The 8,366-nt window shown below is 35.6% G+C and overlaps 1 long non-coding RNA gene across 1 annotated transcript; it reads left to right on the forward strand.

The window, feature by feature from the left end:
- The first annotated feature begins 2,195 nt into the window (after positions 1-2,195).
- LOC139430095 (uncharacterized) lies at positions 2,196-5,461 on the forward strand. The gene is made up of 3 exons (XR_011640653.1): positions 2,196-3,083; positions 3,168-3,940; positions 5,357-5,461. It is a non-coding gene; the product is annotated as an uncharacterized lncRNA (long non-coding RNA).
- Positions 5,462-8,366: the final 2,905 nt, after the last annotated feature.

Consider the following 8,366-nt stretch of genomic DNA (forward strand, 5'->3'; position numbering starts at 1 on the left):
ACCTATAAAATGGGCCCTGTGCTTTTCGTTATGTATTGTAACATATTGGTACTTACCTGGTTGTTTATTTAGCGCGTTCAGAACGTTAGAATGCCATGCACACAAATTTAGTAAAATAATGCATTGATAACACTGAAACTGGTAAACTAAAACTTTTTAGGTTAGGTTAGGCGCAAAATATTACTGCGCGCGCACGAATGAACAACTTTCAATAGTTTCATAAGGACGATCAAGTTTGGTCGCGCCGGGTCTGACGTTAAATATTTATCGTAGGTCGAAATTACTTGTGGATTATTCAGCAACTACTAGTTTATCATTAAGCTTGGAATAATAAAAGAAGATAACCGAGGATACAAAACAGTTGAATCATTTATAGGCTTGTAACAGCTTTATAAAGCTTCACTGGGTCTAGTAGATCCGGCGCGACTACTGACGGGTTAAAATCATCGAAAATTCAGTAGTCGGCTGTGAAATTGTACGTCAAACTTGACAAATAGGTTATAAAACCTTGTCGTCAAATAACTTTAGAACCTATTTGTCAAGTTTGACGTACAATTTCATAGCCGACTACTGAATTTTCGCTTATTTTAAGCAACATTACGAAATACGTGGGTTTAATTATTTAAGTTTTCTATGAAAACGACAAAGTTTTTTAAAAAATAATAAGAGTAAGAAAAGTTTTAGAATTAAATTCCACATGAAATGAAGTAGTAATGTATTAAATCCTCCAAAAGATTAAAAAAATCTGTCAAAATTTAGGGTACCATCACCTTTAATCAACCCTTTGAAATGCTTCAATTGAGTTCAATTTGCTACCAATTAATACCCTTGGTACACTCATAACGTATACCAAATTTGGTTTTTCTAGCTTAATGTATTACGAAGATATTGAACTTTTTAAAAATTTAAGTGCCAACTTTGAAGACCTATAACTCCTCAGGTGTACAACTTAGTATAGAGGTAAGTTACGTTAAATCATCTTAATTTATTGTCCTCTACATGTCCCTGCTCTGTGTCGGTTCTTATGTGAATCACCCTGTATACGAAAAATTGAATTAAATAAAATATGAGAAATAAACATAACAAAATGAAATTTTATCGAATGAATTCTAAACAGTTTCTTCCACTCGCAACAAGCTGTCTTCTCCCTCTGGGCAATACTGATGTCGAGGATTTTCATTTGTGGAAATCAAATGATAGTATGTCGCCATAATTGCTTTCTTTCATGTCGTATGTTGTGACAGAGCACAGGAGGTTTTTAATAACCTGCAATTGCTTTTGTGTTTCGAAATCCTACTTTTTAGCCACTGATTGGTTTGTCCAATGTATTTGCCATTGCATTCCCCACACGAAATGCAATAGATAACACCTGATTTTAATAGTGGATCAGTGCTGTCCTTGACTTTAGTGAAATATTTTTGCAATTTGTTATCGTAACAATCCACAACTTTGATGTTGTCAATATTCTTAAAGACTTTTTTAATTTTACCCGTAAGTTCATTTACGTAAGGAATTTTACGATATTTAACAATCTGTTCAGTGTGGAAGACAGTTTCATGTCTTCCACATTATCTAACAGTCCTGAGCTTTTTCACTAATGACTCTGTAAGTTTGCCTTTCCACCTAGCTTTTTAGTTTTTGGAATGTTTCTGAGTCGAGCTCCCATTCTCTTTTGGACGTGACCTATAACATTCACTTTTTAAAACTTAATGATCATCACTATAAGGATTCAAATTGAGAATTTTTGCAAATATCTTGGAATCATCGTCGCCAATATAATTTCCGTATTTTACGCCATGCACGTCTTCTGATTTTAAAAACATCTATTTTACAGACTCCACTTCCATGCTTCCTGCAGAACCTTCATGATGTTTGGTACAGTCTTCATGGTCGTGTTCCCGTTCTAAATGTTCTCGAGAATTAAAGTAGTTTATTGGGATACACGACCAACACGACAAAGGCTAGATAATTGAAAAGAGGCTTCCTTTTATCTTTACCGAGCTTTCGGAAATTTTATTTTTCCTTCTTCAGAGGTAACTACAATATTGAGAAAACAAAAGTTACAATAGTTAACAAGCAAACAATTGAACAACTTACAAAAATGGATTGCATAAAGGAACTGAACCAAAGCTAAACATGAGGTCGCAAACTTTGAGCACTAGACATATCTTATAAAAACTATACTTCTAATAATTCACTAAAGGTGAGTAATTAAAGATCAAAAGATACTAAAAATCATTACAAAGTTAATTTTGAAACCATTAAAATAAGTATTACTTACAAAGAGAACACGATAAAATTTTTCGTTAAAAATTAAGACGCAATAAGTCACGTAAGTTTTTTATACCACAAAAACTGGAAAGAAACAAGGCTGGCCAACCGTCGTCACGGCAAAACACCAAATACACTAAAAGTAACCACTAGGTGGCGTTGAGAGGGGGAATAAAATTGAAATTATGAAAAAGGAAACAAAAACCGAAAAAGAACTAGAAAACCAAAGAATCACCCTCAATCGATGTTTGATCCCTTCTACCCCAGTCCTTCATAACAAGGTAACTGTAAATAGAACTAAGGTTCTGGGTGTCAGTTCTGAAGTTTAAGGAATTAATCTCTTTATTGATGTAAAACATCTCTAAGAACAATCTCTTTGAATAAATTGATTCCTTATCAACAATCTGAGAATTCTCAAAATTAAAATGGTGACCACTGAGAACATGGTGATGAACCAACGCACTCTTGTTTTCATCTCTAGATTGACAATCACGTTTATGTTGTTTGATCCTAGCATCAAAATACTGACTGGTAGTGCCTATGTAGGTTTTTTCGCAATTATTGCAAGGAACCCTATAAATAACATTAGATTGTAAACCTTTAGGAACCAGATCCTTAGTCCTTGAAAAACAGGTGGATAAAGGCAAAGAATTGCATTTAGCAAACCTAACCGAGTCAAACCTCAGAACTGAAACAAGTTTATCAGTCAGCCTGGGGACGAAGGGAATCTTAGCAAAGTGGGTCCGGGGGCCAGGGAGGCTAGATATATCGTGTTGGTCGTCACCCTCAGAAGGTTGACTAATATTACGATGGTAAGTACCATTATGATAAAGAATTCTATTAACTAGACCTATCGGATACCCGTTGTTGACGAATATATCCCGGAGCTTTTTTAGGTTAGAGTCAAGAAAGCGGACATCAGAGATGGATCTGACACGGTTAACCATAGCAACCACAGTGTTCAGTTTCTGATTGAGAGGATGGTTTGAATGAAAGTTGATATATCTCCCCGAATATGTTGGCTTAGTATACCAATTTAAACTAATAGTTTGATCTAAATTTCTTATAACAATAGTATCGAGAAAAGGAACACTAGAGTTAGATTCAGTTTCAACCGTGAACTGTAAATGACTATCAAAGTTGTTGAACACATCCATAACATCGTCGATGCGGTCGACAGGTACAGCGCAAATTATATCGTCCACATACTTGTAGATAAAAGGAAGAGAAAAACCCAACAAAGGAATACATTGATCGAGAAGATGATCCATCACCATTGTGGCCAAGATGGGGCTCAAAGGACTTCCCATTGGAGTGCCAAATTTTTGACTGTAAATAACATCATTGAAAGTAAATACCGAAGACTCAAACAGGAACACTATCAATTGTAAAAACAAATCCATATCAATGGGAGTGACAGAACTTACTAGGTCCCAATTTTGTAACAATATATCTCTCACCAAGTTGAGAGGTATGTTGGTGAAGAGAGACACCACATCAAGTGAGATAAGCATAAAGTTAGGAGGGAGTTTTATATCCCTAATTTTCTATACAAAAGAGAAAGTATCCTTGATATTGTAGGAAGTTCTCTCACTAAAAGAAAGTTTCAGAATACCTGACAGGAACTCTGACAAGTGATATGTGGAGGAACCCACAAAAGATATGATAGGTCTCAAAGGACAGTTCACCTTGTGGATCTTCGGCAACCCATAATACTTGGGAATGACACCATTGTGACATCTAAGGCTGTTATACAATCTCTTATCAATGTATTCCCTTTCTAATAAAATTTTTGAAAATTTATTGTTTCTGTTTTGTATCTTTAAAGTGGGGTCCCTATCCAAAACACAATAAGTGGACTGATCATTAAATAAGTCTAAAGACTTCGATATATATTCTGATTTAAACATAGCTACTGTAACCTGTCCTTTATCTGCTCTTAATATAAGAATCGGGTCCTCTCTTTCGAGACTCAAAAACCTTTTTGTAGAGATCAAACTCCTCTTCAAAAACAGCTGGGTACTGTTCAGGTGTTGGTGTCCATTAAGAAAATTAGTCACAATGTTTGTAACTTGAGCTCTTTTTATGTTTTGTAAATTACTAGGCAAAACTTTAATTATAGACTCTACATCTGCCAACAGCTTAGGAACAGACAAAGTAGTGGCATCAGGGATTAAGCCAAACTTAGGTCCCAATGACAAAAAATCTTTGACATCTTCAGGTATTTGGATAGATGTATTATTGACGAACCAGCCCTTGTTGTCATTAAACATTTTTTTTGAATTTTTTAAATTACTATTCTTTAAAACTTTAAACTTTTTAACATTAATGCACTTTACTCTATTAAAAATCTTTGAATACGAAAAAGCTAATCTGATCTCAAATTCCCCACACATGTGAGAGGGTAACACATTGTACAATTTATTTTTTAGCTCCGCAATAGATTCATCAACCTTTTTTAAATCATAGCAAGTAATTTGAATTTCAAAATTAAGAATCTTAGCTCCTAACCTTATATTAAACTCATTAACTTTATGAGAGATGGTTCCTCTTGCCTCGTCCAACAAGGCAACAGCATTCTTGCTACCATTTTTTATGTGGGTTGGAAGGAGTCCATGTCTTCTGCACTTCATTAAAAAATGTTTCCTATTGTTTAACCTGCCTCTTCAACATTGCAGCTGTATTTCGTCCATAAGACGCAGCAATTTCAGTATTTTGATGCTAGGATCAAACAACATAAACGTGATTGTCAATCTAGAGATGAAAACAAGAGTGCGTTGGTTCATCACCATGTTCTCAGTGGTCACCATTTTAATTTTGAGAATTCTCAGATTGTTGATAAGGAATCAATTTATTCAAAGAGATTGTTCTTAGAGATGTTTTACATCAATAAAGAGGTTAATTCCTTAAACTTCAGAACTGACACCCAGAACCTTAGTTCTATTTACAGTTACCTTGTTATGAAGGACTGGGGTAGAAGGGATCAAACATCGATTGAGGGTGATTCTTTGGTTTTCTAGTTCTTTTTCGGTTTTTGTTTCTTTTTCATAATTTCAATTTTAGTCCCCCTCTCAACGCCACCTAGTGGTTACTTTTAGTGTATTTGGTGTTTTGCCGTGACGACGGTTGGCCAGCCTTGTTTCTTTCCAGTTTTTGTGGTATAAAAAACTTACGTGACTTAAAAGTTAGTAAACTTACGTAAAGATAAAAGGAAGCCTCTTTTCAATTATCTAGCCTTTGTCGTGTTGGTCGTGTATCCCAATAAACTACTTTAGTTCCTAACAGTAACGACCGTTACTACCCCTAAATTAAAAAGTTCTCGAGAATTCTTGGATTTATTCTGCCATTTTGCACAAGCAAGTAACTGCTTCGCATATCTATGTAGATCAATAACTTTGCCCCAGTAATACGCTATGAGAGTTGTTACCCGGAACAAAGATTTAAATCCTTTCTTTTTCCAAGTACCGTCTGCAGATACTCTCTGCAGCTTCTCTCTTCTTCGATAGCTTTTCACAACATTAACCTCTTAAGCGCTTTTTACGTCGAGCGTGTGTGGACAACCCGGTGTGCGATTCGTTTTGCCGCATGCGAACATATTCGTCACACCCAACATCTTTATTGTTAAAATCGTCATTCCCACCGCGTATAAAGTGAATTCCAGTTTCCAGTTTTTGCTTATTAAGTTTATTTCATTATTAAAACAACATAATAACATAAAACATATTCTTCACAGAAATAAATATTATAAGTTTAAAGTAGAACTAACACTAGCACTATCACTAGAACCAACACTAGACCTAGAACTAGAAACTTTCGAGTTAAGTCGTGCGTCTTTTGAAAAAATATTTAACGTTTCGGGTGCCATGTTGCACCAGTATCGTCATTCCTTTCTAATTTTGTTTTCATAACAAAGGAAATCTGGGAAATATCGCTCTAGTAGCCGAGCCTAGTAGCAGCTCCATCAAAAAATGTAGCCGATGTTTTCTACCACCAATTCCATGAATTTGGTAACAATAGGGCCGTTAAGGTCAATCGATGAGAAAGACCGTCTTTCAAAAAATCGATAATGTAAATTAAATTAGACGGATTAGTAACGTTTTCACGTTCGAAAATTGTTTAATTTTTGCAATAATTAATGTAAAACTTTAAAATTCCCCACCCCTGATTCATTGTGACGTTTTAAGTAAGAAGAAAGAAATCACAGACGTTCTATGTTTTGTAGTTGGTTACATGTGGCGACCTCTGTGTTGTTATGATATTTTCGTGTCTCGCGTTAACCTCCAAACGCACCTCAAATGTCAAACGTATAATATCGTCGACTGTTTACGTGTTAAGAATAAGTAAAGTTAAGATGAGTTTTAAAAATAGTTGCTTTGTGCCAACTTGTGACAATGATAAAAATAAAAATCCAGAACTATATTTTGTACCAGTTCCACTAAATGTAGACCGTCGAAAACGATGGTTTGAGGCAGTAGGTTTAGATAAAAATCCCAACATTACAACACGTTTTGTCTGCTGTGAACAACACTTTGATGTAAGTTTAAATTACATATTTGTAAATTGATTATCTTATTTAATTATTTTTCTTTTAGTTTGAAAATGACGCTGAAAATTGGATGTTTTTCAAAACATTTAAGGACCAAGGTGACTTAAGTATTAAGTTACGATTAAAACCAAAAGTTGTACCACATAAGATTTTATCACCGGACGTTATACAGTCCCCGAAACGAACTAAAGTGAAATTAGAAGAAAGTGATGGTATGGAAATACCTTCTCCTTCTAAAAGTTCAAATCCATTTACAGCCTCTGATGAGTTGATGGATCTACAAACAAGTACACCTTGTGAAGAGGATGTGAAGAGGAGAGAAGCTCAAGTGATTAGGTTTAATTCAACGATGGGAGCCATACAATTGTCACCAAGTACGAATTGAGTGCCGTTCGATCTGCTTGGCCATTGGTCGTCAACACTACCTACGGATCGGACGGTCGCCAACCAACCACAACGCCCGGTTGATAGGGTTTTACCCAAGGGCGCCTATATAAGGCGGCCGGGTTTCCATCAGCGGTTAATTCCAACCGAACTCCGAGGCGACAACAACAGCGACAACAAGCCAGCACTTCAACCGCCAATTCGAAGACGACCCCTTTTCGTCATAAAAAACCGTTGAGGGTTTTTTTTTGTACATATTTTGTAAATAAATTATTTTGTTTTATTCAACGACTGTTGTTTCTTCTTCGGCGCAATCCATCCCCCGTAACACAATCAAATTCAAAGTTTTATTTGGGATTGCCTAAGGAAATATTTGAAGTAGTCCACTTATTATCGGAAAGGGCAGCAGTGAATACAAGAGACATTTTTATAGTTTTAAAAAAGGTTAAATTGAACGATCCGTTGACAAGGATATCAATCGATTTTGGAGTGAGTGCAGTCCAAATTCACCAAATATTTACTGAGCATGTGCCAAAAATAGCTACAGTGTTACAAAATTTAATTTTTTGGCCTACTCCAAGAATGATAAAGAGAACAACGCCGATTCCATTTAGACGGAGATATAGTAAGGTACAATCTATTATTGATTGTTTTGAAATAGAAATTGAGAAACCATCGAATCCACTGCATCAAAGCTTAACATGGTCTGAATACAAAAAATGTAACACAGTGAAGTATCTTTTATCTTGTTGTCCAAATGGATTCATCAATTTTGTCTCTAAGGGCTATGCAGGACGTGCGTCTGATAAAGAAATTGTACAAAAATCGCAATTTCTTAACAAACTACCTAAACAGGCGTGGGTTATGGCTGATCGTGGCTTTAAACATATTGTCCCTTTATTGCTGAAGAAGAAGTGTACCTTAGTAAGGCCACCATCAGTGTCAGCAGATGTTCCAAGCACCTCATCAGATGTTATGGAGAGTAAAAGAATTGCAAGTTTAAGAATTCATGTAGAGAGAGTTATTCAACGAATAAGAGAATTTAATTTGTTACGTGCTCATTCTTGTGTAGGGTGTCCAATTCCCGGGACCAAAAATGTTTTCGGGATTCGGGACTAAATTCTAATTCCCGGTACTTGGACCAAAGGTCCCGAATTCCCGAAAA

Source organism: Onthophagus taurus, chromosome 6 (assembly GCF_036711975.1).
Source record: "Onthophagus taurus isolate NC chromosome 6, IU_Otau_3.0, whole genome shotgun sequence".
NCBI lineage: Eukaryota > Metazoa > Arthropoda > Insecta > Coleoptera > Scarabaeidae > Onthophagus > Onthophagus taurus.